General features: G+C 37.9%; 1 non-coding gene across 1 annotated transcript; it reads right to left on the bottom strand.

Annotated features, from left to right (window-relative positions):
- Window positions 1-2,267: 2,267 nt before the first annotated feature.
- Window positions 2,268-2,374, bottom strand: LOC147830442 (U6 spliceosomal RNA). The gene has a single exon (XR_015439422.1). It is a non-coding gene; the product is annotated as a U6 spliceosomal RNA (small nuclear RNA).
- Between the last annotated feature and the right edge of the window lie 12,385 nt (window positions 2,375-14,759).

Raw genomic sequence — 14,759 nt, 5'->3', positions numbered from 1 at the left:
TCATAAAGCCATTCAGATAAGCTTAAGAAAAAAAAGGGAAATTAATTGTACCACAATTGTAGTGTTTCACAAAACTCAAGAACATTGAAGATAACAAAAGCACATCACCACAGTGTCACCAGGTGAAAGGCAAGGATTCGTCTGTGAGGAAGAGCTGCTCTTTTGCTGTTTATATACCACAATCCTGAAAAGTGATCATGAGAATGGAAAAATATAATGAATGGTCTACTACCTAGCACATTCTAGAATCTTATGCAGACTCCATGTCTCAATTACCAACCTATAATTTACTTTTCTTCCTCAACTCAAGAAATTTAGCTAGAAATCACTCAGAATGTTTACGGCCTGACCTTACACCTGCAGCTATTCAGAAATAAAATATTTTTATGTTTATTCTTTCTGCTCCTTGATTGCTTCTGGAAGATTTCTATTGGTATTCAGCAATTCAATCTTAACCATATTTTTTCCTAAGATGCTCAGATATTATTCAATGGATCTAAGAAACCTGAAGGCATTCATGATGTCGAAGTGGACTCAAAAAAATTTTTTTGCTTATTGTTTACTTCCTGTTGCATTCCACAGGAGTCCACTCAAGCTAACAAAAAAGGAAGATTTATTAGAATCATTACACGGGTAAAGTTACTGCAAGAAACAACCAACAAAAAGCTATAACTGAAACCCCCACATGAAGTAAGATTATCAAGGCTCAGATAGGTGATAAACCAAGAGCATTTTTGAAGGTGTAGTTGCAATACAGAAAATACAGCTGGCTAGACAAACAGTATTTTCCTACAGTAGGGTTGGACACATAAGAGACATGTATAATTGAGAAGTTACAAGGACAATAATGTTTGTTTCTGTTTCTGTTTTTGTTTTGTGGCACTGGGGATTGAACCCAAGACCTTTGCACTAATCTCTATCCCCAGCCTATCTATCTATCAATTTATTAATTTATTTTTGAGACGGAGTTCCTGCTAAATTACCCATGCTGAGCTCAGACTTACAGTCCTCCTGCCTCAGCTGCCCAGAGTGCTGGAATTACAGGAAAACTGATGTTTTGAGGTAAAAGACCTTAAACTAAAGGTGAAGGGAGGATGTTAAGTGATAATTTTTGTATAAAGTCACCTCTGGGCTCACTCCCACCACATGTGAGTTAATGACAAAGAGCAAATACAGTGGTGCCTTGGTTCATGAATGCTTTTGTTTGCAAACAGTTTGGTTCATAAACAGAAGCATTGGGCCATATTTTCTTTTTGTTTCCAAACTCTGTGTCAAGTGACAAACACAACCGCAGCCATCTTGCCCACACAAGCACAAATGTGGCTATCTTTTCTAAAATTGCAGAACAAATTAAGTTTCTGAACTGCGGTACCACAGTGTATTGAAGCTGGCCTACCAGAAAGGGCCGCTTTAAAAGGAAGAATGTTGCTGGGCACAATGGTGCACATCTGTAATCCTAGCACTTGGGAGGCAGGAGGATTTCTGTGGGTTCCAGACCAGCCTGAGCTATGTAGTGAGCTCAAAGCTAGCTTGAGCTACATAGTGAGACCCTGTGTCAAAAAAAAAAAAAAAAAGAAAGAAAGAAAAAATAAAAATTTAAACAAAGAATGTGACTGTATTAAAAAAAAAAGGAGACATTAGATACCATTCCTGAAATTAGTCTGAACTCTCTTTACAATGAAAACTGAGTACTTAGCTATTAGAGATGTCTTCCTTTTCTGTCACTTCATAGTTTTTCTTAAAATCTCATCTTCTTTTTCCTTCAAAAACAGAACTTTCTAATCCTTTGGTTTCCTTACAGTTCTCTTTCCAAATATGAGATTGACTGTTACAGGTCTGTTAAAGTGCTGCTGACTATGGCCAATGCTGTTGGTGAGAAGGACAAATGAAATAGGTAGTTCTGCATGTCACAATGTATAGGGAATGAAGAAAGAAAGACAGAGGAATGTGGCCTGACTAGAGGAGGGAAGGGGGAGGGTATAGTAGGAAAGAAACCTTTCCCTTAATAGATAACTCTGAGTTGGAGAAGGGACAAGCTTCCTGAATTTTTCCAGCCAACAGAGGAATGAGGGTTCTTCTGTCCTTTAAATCCCAAGTGTTCCACACATAACCAAGTCTGGTCAAGTCCTCTCTTAGTCCTTGTCACCTAAATAATGTGTGTTCTTCCTTCTACACCTTAATTTCTCATTCCTCCTCTTCTCCATTAATACTTTTTTGTTCAGAGGAGAAAAGGAGGTAGCAGAAAGCCCCTCACTTTTTTTTTTTTTTTTAATATGGAACGCTTCATGAATTTGCGTGTTATCCTTGCGCAGGGGCCATGCTAATCTTCTCTGTATCATTCCAATTTTAGTATATGTGCTGCCGAAGTGAGCAAAGCCCCTCACTTTTTAATCCCCCTTCCCATCTAAGCTTCCCTTCCTAATTGAAAGGCTGAGTCTGCTCTCTTGGCCTTTGTAGACTGCAGTTTTCTCCAGCACTTACAAAGGAGGGGAGCTACCAATTCAAGTATCTCGAAGTAGTTCATAAAGAGTTGGTCTGAAGTCTTGGTGATCAACTGAAAAACTCATGACTTTTCAATCCTACCCTGATCCCAAACCCTAACCCTTTCTGGCACCCAGTAAAGTTCAAGCTACCTCCCTAGGAAGGAAGGAGGAAAACACTGGGCTCCAGACACCACTGTTTCATGGGTCACTTGTTCATTAATTCACTCAACAACATTTATTAAGTGCCTTCTGTATGCCAGCTACTATAGTTATTGCAAAAGATACCAAACAGATGTGGTCCCTGTGCTAATGGACCTTGTGGCCTAGCAGCAGAGCCGGCTGCAATATACAACATAACGCCGAATGTTCCCATGAATCAGGATGGAGGCAAAGCAAGGCAGGTTGCAATGCTGGAGCAAATGTCCGGGTCTGAGGGTACTAAAGGTTTCATTTTAAAGAGAAATGAGGGGCCAGGGATTTAGCTCAGTGGTTTTGCCCTCTGCTGCTCAAGCACAAGGACCCAAGTTTGATCCCCGGTACCAAAAAAAAAGAAAAGAAAAGAAAAGAACAGAACATTTCCTTATTTGGCTAAGGAAAAAAAAAACCTAGATTATAGAATCTTTAGATTCTTAGGGTGGTTTTACATTCTAAGTAAAAGAAAGTACCACTTTGGGACATACCATTTTTTTATGATTTCTGTGGCCATTATTATTCTTTTTAAACTCTTGGGTTTGTGTATAGTAGTGAATGATTGAGAGAGACTATTTCAGGTGCTTCAAAAATTTCAGTAACAGGCTAAATGTATTAGGAGTTTCAGCAAAAAAAGAGTATAAGTATTACTGGTTATAAGAATTTATGTCTGGAAATATTATACACTGGAGGTTTCAGATGGCAGCTACACAGAACAAAATAGTTTACATGCTGGCAATAAGAATGACTATTCCATAGTTAAAGCATGTCTGTCAAAAATGACAAACACTGAATATCGATGTAGATTTTAGTTTATATTTTGGAGAGGAATAATTACATTTTGATTTTATGTCATTTCTTATGGAATAGACCTGTTATTCTACTGGGATTGTGTATCCTCAGTAAGCTATGCGATTTGTATTAATATTTGCTTTATCTGTGCTTGTTCCTGGGGTGTGTATGAACTAAGGTTCCCAGTGGAGACAAAGTTTCTTAGGGCTTAAGAGCTGGTGCTTCTGGGGTCAGAAAGATCTGGCTTCAGAAACTGGATCTGCTATTTACTAGTTATATGACTTTGAACAAGCTTCTTAATCCTGCCACACCTTAGGCCTCAGTTTCCTAAACTGTAAAATGGAGGACATAATGGTTCTTACTTCTAAGGATTATTGTGAGAATTAAATAAGATCATGGATATAAAAACAGTTTTTGACAATAAATAATAACTCTTATGTGTGGCTTGTTGTATATGTTTAGTGTCTAGTGATATTGGACAATAAATAGAAATTTTATTTTCTGAGTAAAGTAAATAAAATGCTTGAAAGATTTGGGAGGGTCATTCTTTGAAAAGTACTAAAAATGTAATGTGATTGTGCAGTAATTATAATGGATAGGATGAATAATATATTTTTTCTGTTTTCTTTACAAAAGATGTTCTCAATTATTTAGGTAGCATTGACAATTCTAACGTTTTTATATACTTCTGATTTGAATCACTTAGTTTTCTTAATATGTGTCTGTAGTAGATCAGGAACTCAATTTTAGCTCCAACTCTCCATTGCAACCTTAGGTCTCTACAGTTTTATGATAATTTTTTCAAAGTGCAATTCATCAGAATCATCCAGGTGACTTGTTAAAACATTCAGATTCCTGGCACTGGCATCTGAGGAAGTTTCTGAATTTTAAATAGTGCCCAACTTGACTTTTTTTTTTACTTTGGTGTTTTGACATAGGTTGTCTCTGTGTGGTAGAGGCTTGCATTGACTAGTGATCCTTCTGCCTCAACCTCCTGAGTAGCTGGGATTGCATGTGTGCACGACCACAGCCAGCTTCTGATTTTTTCAGTGTAGCAATGGAATCCAGGGTCTTGCAGATGCTAACAATATAGTTTACCATGAAGCTCTATTCCCAGCCCCACAACCTGACTGACTTTTGTTAATACCTGAACTTAAAAACCACTAGATCACATGAATAATGTTGTTCCACAAATGAACTATACTCCCCGAGATCTCTGGCAGGCTGTGCTTATTATTTAAATGGTGAATTGTGAATTGTATGAAATATTTATGTGGCACATGCTGACAGCTTCACAGGACATAAAACTCTTTGTTCTTTATGCCTTAACAATTTCTAAATCACTTGATTAATAATGATTTACTTTCTCTTTTAAGTCTTCAGAAACAATTGTCTTTCCCTGTTAATTATGTTAACAACTAAACTTTTAACTTACTTTGTTACTAAAAAATAAATGTGGAGATGGGGCAGAAAATGAATAATTGCATAATTGGGATCCATAGAGACCCCTTGGTTAATGCACATCTCTCCAAGATTGAGCATGGTAAAGCTGGTGTTTCTATCTCTAATCTCTAAAATTCATACATCTCTGGCATATATTCCTTAGTAGCCCAACCTATATATCCCTGACCATTTCTGTCCAGATTCTACTTCAGAACCATTTTGATCCATGACTGCTATATTGTTCTGCTTTTAGAAATTTATTATTTACAAAGACATTCATTAGCCATGCTAAAACTTATACTTCCTTGTTAACAGTTTGGAAATAGAGAAAATGCATGTGTAGAAGTATCAACATGAATTGGAAGGTAAGGAAAAGTAAAGATACCTATAAATTCAAAGAAAAAATCTCTACTTTTATATCACTGGCCTTAAGTAGATAAAGGTAAAGAGGCAGATGAGCCATGGGGTTACAGCTGATACCTGCTGCCCTAATAAGTTGAATTTGCATGTATGTATCTCATTAAACCTTTAATTTTTCTGCCCAGGCAAGATAACAAAATGTGATATTTAAAGTTCCATGGTTTGAGGATTCATTTGTGAAACAGTGCTAATTTCCTTTTCATTAAAAATGCTTTTAGGAGAGACTTCTAGCTTCAAGGGAAGCAACATTCTTTATATGGTAAGTACGAAGATTACAACTCAGGGAAGCAAAATCTCTTCAGTATGAATCAACAAGTGTCCCACAAAAGATGCCTGTCCAGTTAGTAACTTTTTAATAAAAAGGAGTCCTTATGCTGTGATGACTCCCACTCTACTCTTTGGGTCACAGAGGTGGCTCCAAATCTATTACAGAGCAATGTTACTTACATATATGGGCTGTGGGGTTTTTGATTCTGGCTTCACCCCTTATTAGTATGAACCTGGACCTGGAAGGCTATCTAGCCTCAGTCTCATCATCTTTAAAACAAGAATAATAACTGTGGTGAGAAAAATAAGATAATGGATATAAAGCCCTTACTGTTGTCCCTGACGTGTAGTGGAACTCAATGTGTTCTTCTCCTTGGTCATATTATGATTCTATTGGCAGTCTTTTTGTGAATTTTATCTAAGTCTTTTTCAAACTTAACCCTGCAATGTATCAAAATGATCCTAATATTCTTTTTATCTTTTGCTCAAATTTACTAATTCAAATATTTCCTGAGAGTCTACTACATGTAAAACACTATTCTACACTTCTAAATAAGAGAACAAAAGAGATAAAAATCTTCCTGTCATAGAGTTCATTCTAGTAGAGAGGAAAAATGCAATAGACAATAAACAATAAATAAATTAATTCCATAGTATGAAAAGTAGGATTAATATTACAAAAGAAAATAGAGCAGAATTATGGAAACAGAGTATTAGTCAGATTTCTTATAAGTGGACAAAATACCTGATACCAAAATTTAAGGAGGAGAGGTTTATTTTAGCTCACAGTTTTAGCTGGCTCCAAGGCAGAAAAGGCATAGTGAAGTACACAACAGAGGAAAGCTGCTTAACCCATGGCAGCAAGGAAGCAGAGTGTGATCAAGAGCCAGAGCAAGAGCAGACCCTCCAAAGGTGTGCCCCCAGTGCCCACCTCTCACAACCAGCCCCACTTCTTGTTACCACATTCAACTCTGAACTCAACCGTGGATTAATCCACTGATAATGTGGATAATTAATATGGATATTAATATGTTAATGTTGATTAATCCACTATAAATATAATCTCCCCGTGTTTCAGTCACCTTCCAAAGGCCTACCTCTGAACACTTGAGAATTTGGGGGACGTAATAGATCTAAATGATAACATTTCTCACCCTGGCCCCCAAAAGTCTTGTGTCCATCTTATGCAGAAGGCATTTACTTTATTTCTCAGAGTCAGCAAAGTCTTAACAGTTTCAGCATTACTCAAAAATCCAAGCCCAAAATCTCCTCACAGCCTCAAGGCAGACTCTTAGCTGTAAGATCCTGTAAAAATAAAAATGAAAGTTAAATTCTACCAACGTACAATGGCACAGGGTAAACATTGCCATTCTAAAAGGGAGGAATAGGGAAATAGTAAGGAATTGGACCAAAGCAAGACTGAAACTCAGCAGAGCAAAAATTAGTCCTATAGCTCCATCTTTAGCATACACAGCAAATGGTAATAAGATGTACGCCTTTCTGGTTGCAGCCCACACAGTCCATCTCTTGGGCTAGCTTCACGCAAAGCCTATGGCTTTCCTTAGCAGATGGTCCATGTTCCTGGCATCTCCAAATTTCTGAGATCTTCACTGCACATTTGGTTTTATTCCAACAGTTTTATGGACTTACTTCTCAGGGTCACTTTTCCTTCCTCCCAGACCTTCCTTTGAAGTCGGGTGGAAGCCTCCATGACCCCACAGCTCTTGTATTCTGCATGCCTGAAAAACTAGTGTCACATGCACAATCCCCAAGTCTGCTGCCAGCTCAAGAAGTAGCCAGGCCCTACTGAAGCACAGTTGCAGCAGCCTCTGAGTACCTGGATAATTTAAGTTGGGGATACACTCCCCTAGACAATCCTGAATAAACCAACAACCTGGGACTTTCTTCTTAAAGTAGTCTTTCCAAGGAATTTATCCTTTAATCCCCTTGAATTTGTGATGGGTGGGGGATGACCAGTTTCAGAGATCCCTCAAGCCATCTTTTGGATTGTACTACTGCAAAGTACTTAGTTTCTTTTCAGTGGTGCTAGTCTGTTTAGCAACCACCCTTTCTGTGGATTAAGCTTTATATGTGCTTCTCTTCTGGCCAAACTGAAATTTTTTTAGTCCTTTGGCTTTTCTGTTTGGTCCTGATTCTCACTGTAGATCTTATTGGAAGTAGCCAGCAGTAGTACCTATGCCACTACCTGAACATTGGGCTACCCTGAAATTTCCTCTGCCAGATTAATTAGTCTGCCACCTTTAAATTTAGGTGAAAGCCACTGCCCCCTTGTTCTTGTTGTGGCCTGTCCTACACACAGGACATAGCTTCTCTTTTTATTCTTCTTTCTCTCTCCTTTATTTTTCTCTTATTTTCCTCAATACATATTAAACTGTTACATTCATCAGTTGTCTCCATCCAATTCATTCAGCAGGACAAGAGCCTGGAACCACTGGACACCACACCAGTCATCAATAGTTTTTGGCAAGCTGATCAGGAATTAACCAGCAGAGCCTGAAGCCAGGATATAACAGACAGAGCTAGGAAGTCAGACTCAACAGGGTACAGCATCTGTGTGGCCCTCAGCTGGGGTCCCACTACAGAGCCAAGGATCCTTATCACACAGGAAGAAGATTTTTCTGACCTTTAGATGTTCAAAACAATTCTGAACTCAGGATTGGACAACCCCAGATGGCCTCTATTCTACTTTTTGTCTCTGTGAATTTGCCTGTTTAACATTATCTCGTGTATTTTCTGTGTTGTCCTCTAGAGTGGTAGTTCTTTGAATTACCCCCGTTTTCTCTGTCTTGAAATATAGATATCTTTCTACATATCACCTCCAAAAAACCAAACAAGGAACAACAACAACAACACAAACTTCAGGTGCATACAGCATCTTACATTATGGGAAAAATGAAGACAAGTTCTTTTTTTTTTTTTTTTTTTCAAAAAAAAAAAAAAGTAACATAAATGGTCTTTGGTCAAATTCCCCATAGAGTTCTCATTCCCATCTTAAACTTCATGAGCCAGTCCTTCATTGTCCTTATTCCTATCAGCAGTCTGAGTTTCTAACCTCTGACAAGCATTACACATTAAGCTCAACTTGCAACTTTCTAGGGTTTTTCCAGCCCGACTCTCCAAATATTTCAAAACTCCTTCTGTAAACCAGTTCTAAAGATTTCTGGACCACACAATCAGACATAGTCACAGCAATAACCCTATTTCTGGCACTGATTTTATGTATTAGGAAGAGATGTTTATTTGGCTCATGGTTTTAAAGGTTTCAGTCAATGGTTAGTGGGTTCCAAGGGAGAAATTGCTTGGAAGATGGACATGGTGGAGGAAAGCTGCTCAATTCATGGCAGCCAGGAATCAGAATAAGATCAAGAGCCAGAGCAAGAGATATACCCTTCAGAAAGGAGGAGAAAAAAAGAGTTAAGATATATATTGTGTACAGGTAATGAATGTGTTCATTATGTATATAAAAATGAACCAATAAAATTAATTTTAAAAATAAGATGGCAAAAACCAAATAGAAGAGAAACCCCTCAAAGTCATGCCCCTAGTGGTCCACTTCTTTCAACCAAGCCCTAACTCCTAACAGCATATTCAATTATGAACTTATCAATGGATTGATCCACTGATGATTATAATGTGCCATGTAACAATCACCTTCCAAAAGCTCCACCTCTAAATATGTTATGGTTTGGGTCTAGATGTCCCCCCAAAGCCTCATGTGGTCATAGGTGGCTTTTTCAGAGGTGGCTAAATCTAGAATGCATGATGCTGGGGTTAAGAGCATGTGATTACTAAACCAGTTAAGAGCATGTGATTTGGGCACCACCCAAATCTCAGTAGTCTGGATAAGATAAAAGGTGCAGAAAGATTCTGTTAAGGTTCCCTTGTTGCTTTTGTTACCTTCTGGCCACCATGAACTGTTTCTCCTCTGCAAGGCCTGTCTGCCATGCCACCCTGCCTTGGAGCCAGCCAATTATGGACTGAAACCTCTGCAAACTGTAGGCTAAATAAATCTTTCCCCCTTTAACTTTGAGTGTTGGGTATTTTGTCTCAGCAATGAGAAAAGTAGCTAAGGTAAAACACATGAGACTTTTAGGGGGACATTTTAGATCTAAACCATAACATGGAGTGTGGGAGTAAAGGTGTTCCAATTACAAATGAGATGGTAAGGCTAGACTTCCCTAAATGGTTTAAACAGAGAGGAGATGGGAAATGCCTTTTTGTGAAGCTATACAGAGCTTAGTTTACCTTGGCAATTTTAAGTAAAAGCAAGAAGCTGGAATACCTAACATCACTGAGAAATCATTCCTTAACTTCTCAAATGCAACTCATAAGCAGCAGGAGGGAGCTTGGTAATGCTGGCCCATGAAATGACAATAGCCATTTTCTGTTTGATTTTCTCTTTCTGATCTCACTTTCCTCTATTGTTTAAAGTCACAGAATCTTCAACTCTCATTCATTTGAGTTTTCACACCTCAATACCTTGCATGATGGATAATGTTTTTAGTAAAAGATGAGAAATTAGAGCTATTTATGCTCTATATCCTTGTGTTTTATAACAGAATTTAATATAAAACTGTATATGTTCTACATCATAAAGTTAAAATGCGATGTAAGTCGGGAAGACATATATAATGTAATTATAAACCCATGTGTGCAATTAAACTTAATCATGTCAATTTGATTGGTTTGGGAACTGCTTAGGGCAGTGATGGCAAACCTTTTAGAGACTGAGTGCCCAAACTGCCACCCAAAACACACTTATTTATCACAAAGTGCCAACACTGCAATTAAACCTAAATACTAAGGTTTTAGTTTAAGAAAGAAACAACTCATAATTAAAACAAAAACACGATAACCGAGTTTTCAATGATACAAACAGCCTGCTGTGGAACACATCATAGTTTCACCACCAGTGGCCTAGAAGAGATTAGTAAAGCACATTTTTGGGTGTGTCTGGGTGAGTTATGGAGGTGTGACCTTGGGGTCTATATCTAATCCCTCTCCCTTTCCTCTCTGGCACAGTTGTTCTAGTCTGCTTCTCAGATGTCATGAATGGAGCAGCTTTGTGGTGCCATGGCCTTCCACCATGACATTGCTGTCTTCCAACCATTGACTGAATTCCCTGAAACTGTGAGCCAAATTAAACCCCTTCTCCTTTAAGTTGTGGGAATTAGATATTGTGTTCCAGCTATAGGAAAACTGACTAATAAAATATGGTTAAATTTAATCTTGAGAAATTTTTATTAAAACACTGAAAACAAGTTTTTGAAGCTTAAGTAGGAAGAGCACTGCAGTGGCATTCAGAGGCAGTGTCTGTCCCTACCTCTGCCATTGTCACTTGACATTTCTGCCTCCCAAACTTTCTCAACCATAAATTCAGGATGTTGCTAGGTAACCCTTCTAACCCTGTTTCCACTAATCTTTGAAAAAGAATTTTTTTTTTCTAGCAACTAAACCAGGTGTAATGTGTATGACTGTAATATCTTGACATCTATTTTATTGAAAATTGAAATAAATGTAATTTGTCCACTTTTGGATGGACACAAAAATAGAGTGATAATCTTCCACATATTTGTGTCTCTTTATCTTTCTTGCTATAAATGAAAGAGAGAATGTATTATTACCACATAGTGCTCACCAGCAGTTTTGCCATATATATAGAACGTCAAGGACTTACCATCAAATGTTAGCTGTCACTTAAAATATTTCAGTATTTATGAACTTACAGAGATTTACAGTTGACTCAGGCCTCTTCTCAAGTTCTCAAAGCCTTTTTACCATTACTATTTTTATATCATTTAATTATGTCAGCAATATGTTATAAGTAATATATTCTTATCTTTATTTTATATGGGAAAAAATGAAATGCAAGTAAGATTCACTTAATAAACCAATCATTCTACACTGTAAACCCAGACTTTCACTTAATCTTCTAAATCAAGGGTCGACAACCACTGCCTATAGGCCAAATTTGCTTCTCTTCCTTCCCTCACTTCCATGTGTTTTTAAATAGTTTTGAGATTTTTTTAATGATTGAAAAAAGTCAAAAAAAATATTTTGTGACATGTGAAAATTGTATGAAATTCAAATTTGAATGTTCATAGACATAGGTTTTTTTTGGAATATAGCCACACTCAATATTTATAAGTTTCTGCTCGTATATGTAAGGCTGCTTTCTCAAGATAATGGACAAGTTAAGTAGTTGTGAAATAGAACATTTACTTCAAAAGCCTAAAATACTTGCTCTCTGTCCCTTTATAGAAAAGAAAAAAAAAATGATGATCTTTGGTCTAGACTCATGGATACCTTATTTTACATATACTAGCACATAGTATCATTTTGTAAGAAAACACATCTTCTTTCATGCTACTATATAACATCCTTTGTGGGTTGATTACTCATTTTTATTTGTTATTCCCATTCCTTTTTTCATTCATTCACTCCACAAGCCCATATACAGCACATACCTAAAAATAAGTGACTAGGAAAATATAGCTTTATTAGTTACCTTGAATTGATAAATAATTGAGCATTACTAGGTAGTAATGGGAAGTGACATCATACAGGTATGACTGGAAAGAAAACAGAAAGGAATAGAAAGGAAAGCTCCTTGGCTCAGCTGATGGGTTGGGGAAAGCTCCTAGAAAAGAAGACACTTGAACTGAGAACAAGAAGAAGAGGATGAGGGAAGAGGGAACATGTGTCCCATGTTAGAGCAATAGTTTCCAAGACTTGTATCAGTCAGGGTTCAGTGAAAAAAAGAAAAGCCAATATAGTTATCAGCTATAGTTCATATCTAGAAGTTCCCCCAAAGCTTCGTGCAATCATAGGCAGGGCTTTTGGAAGGTGATTGGATTATGAAGTGTTATATCTGATTTGTGTTAGGGGATGGGATCTAGTCAGAAGAAGTAGAACACTGGGGGCATGACCTGGAGTGTATATCTCCTTTACCAACTCTTCCCTTCACTCTCTGTACTTCTTGTTTGCCATGAAGTGAGAAACTTTCTTCCATCAGACCCTTCCAGCATGCTACTTCTGCCTGGAACCACCCAACCATGCAAGGACTGAAATTTCTAAACATGAACCAAATTAAACTTCTCTGCCTTTAAGTTATAGGTGTCAGGTATTTTGTCCCAGTGGCAAAAAAAGTGGCTAAAATACATTTTGTTATCAGAGAGGTGGGGTCATTGCCATAACACTACCTGACCCTGTGGTTCAAAAGCCTCTGGAAGTGATTTGAAGGAGGAGTTTGAAAAAGTCGGGAGATGCTGGCTAGACAAACCCTAGAATGATGTAAGCTGAGCTTCATGGGCAATTCTGGTCAGAGTTTTGAAGACCAGAATGCTAATAAAAAGACAGTAAAGACCAGGCTCAGGAGGTTTCAGTTGAGAAGAAAGGCAACTGGACTTGAGACCTATGTGTTATGTTTTAGAATAAAATTTATCTATATTTTGCTTATGTTTTAAAACCTTGCAGGAAACTAAGATCAAGGGCAGTGGACTAATTAGTCTGGTATTGGAAATTTTATGGAAGCCCAACATTGAGGCTATGGCATAAATAATGTTGGGAGCTTTAAGCTATGTGTACACTGAAAACCAAGAGCAAAAAACCCATTTTAAAGTTTTCAGTTTTGTCAGAAAAGCCTCACATGCGAAGATGGAGCAGAAGAGAGTTGGTTGCTGAAAAGATTAGCATATATGTTCATCCATAGATTAATGGATAAAGAAAATGTGGTATTTATACACAGTGAAAGTACTACTCTGGTGTGAAGAAGGATAAATTTGAATTATTTCTAGGAAAATGGGTGCATCTTGAGACCATAATCTTAAATGAAATAAATATGACACACAAGGTTATATATCTCATGGTTTCTCTTATATAGAAAACACTAAGTAAATATATTAAAGAGCAAAATAAAAGATAGCTAATAAGAAACAGGGAGATAGGCTGGGGATTTAGCTCAGTGGTTCTGCCACCTGCCTTGCAAGTGCAAGGTCCCAAGTTTGATCCCTGGAACCAAAAAAAAAAAAAAAAAAAAAAGAAAGAAACAGGGAGGTAGATCTTTTGGAAATGGGAAGGGGACCAAGAGATGGAGGGAGGGAGAAGAAGAAGAGGAAGGGAACATAAAAAGAATTAAGATGTATTATGTATATGTACCTACTCCCCACAGTGAATGTAATCATTATATACTGCAAATAAAAATGTAAACAAAACAAACTAAAAGAGAAGCTAAGTACTTTGGATCAGGAAAATAAGAAAAATGACTTACAGGCAAGTCAGCAAGACTCCACCCTTTTTGGGTTCAAAATTGCAAAAGTGAAAGACTTTGTGAAGAGAGCCCCAGGGCACTACTTTCCAGAACAACAGCCTAGGGACTTGTTCACCAGGACATGGTTCACAGTGCTAAGCTCTCCAGGCATTTGGAGGCCTCTGGAGCTATGGCCCAAGTGGGCCTGGTTACTGCAGGGGCTAGCAGCAGACCTTGGTATCATCCACTTGATGGTGGTTTTACAGTCATGCAGAATACAAGAGTTGTGAGGTCAGGAAGACTTCTACCAAGATTTCATAAGAAGGCCTGGGAGGCCAGGCAGTAGGCCCTTAAGAAGTCAGCACATTAAGCTGTGAGAGGGGAGCTGAAAGTACACTGGAGATCCCAGAAAGTTGGAAAAGCCAGGAACGTGGATCATTTAAGGAAAGCTGCAATATGTGAGCAAAACCAGCCCAAGAGAAAAGCCACGAGGGCCACAAACAACAGCAATCCCTTAGGGGAAAGGGTACCTGAGCTCTTTGGAGTTCATATCTTACCACAGCTTGGTGTGGGTGTTGGACATGGAGCTACAGCATTTAATGTTTGACCTCGATGGTTTCATTCTTGCTTTGGTCCCATTCCTTTCTATCCTCTTCTTCTACCCTTTTGGAATGGGAATGTTTATCCCGTGGCATTGTATGTGGGAAATGTATAGCTTTCTTTCTGACTGCTAAAGAGCTCAAAGTAAAGAGTTTGCTTAGTTTCAGAGGAAATTTTATACTTGGACTTTTCAGCAGTTCTGCAACTGTTAGGACTTTGGAATCTCTTAAAGATGGACTAAATGCATTTTACATGGAGAGATGTGGATGAGTCTTTTGAGAGTCATGGACAGAGTA

This window comes from Heterocephalus glaber, unplaced genomic scaffold, assembly GCF_053883595.1.
Source record: "Heterocephalus glaber isolate CG9 unplaced genomic scaffold, H.glaber_assembly_v1.0 deba00000122, whole genome shotgun sequence".
NCBI lineage: Eukaryota > Metazoa > Chordata > Mammalia > Rodentia > Bathyergidae > Heterocephalus > Heterocephalus glaber.
This window is presented reverse-complemented; position numbering and strand designations above follow the sequence as displayed.